The sequence below is a fragment of the Morone saxatilis genome, unplaced genomic scaffold, assembly GCF_004916995.1.
Source record: "Morone saxatilis isolate NCDOM2014 unplaced genomic scaffold, NCSU_SB_2.0 Contig3, whole genome shotgun sequence".
Classification (NCBI taxonomy): Eukaryota; Metazoa; Chordata; class Actinopteri; family Moronidae; genus Morone; species Morone saxatilis.
In genome coordinates, this window is record NW_023339873.1 from 3,112,118 (window position 1) to 3,112,479 (window position 362).

Sequence of the window (362 nt, forward strand, 5' to 3'; positions counted from 1 at the left end):
GTGAGGGAATTCAAATCTAAAACTACACCACTAGCCACCAGTAAATCACATACACAGTTCTTAAATTCTACAACTTTAAAGGACCTTAAAAAGATTAGTGTGTAGGATTTAGTGCCATCTAGCGGTGAAGTTGCAGATTGCAACCATTTGAATACAGCTCAACCTTCTAAATGTGGAGCTATGGTGGCTGTAAAACTCCACCAAAAATGCAAAAGGCCATACCTAAGCCAGCGTTTGGTTTGTCTGTTCTAGGCTACTGTAGAAACGTGGCTTTTGAAAATCTCCCTTTCTTGATAAAAATGGCTCATAGTAAGGTAACAAAAACATAACAATTCTTATTTTCAGGTGATTAACCACTAATG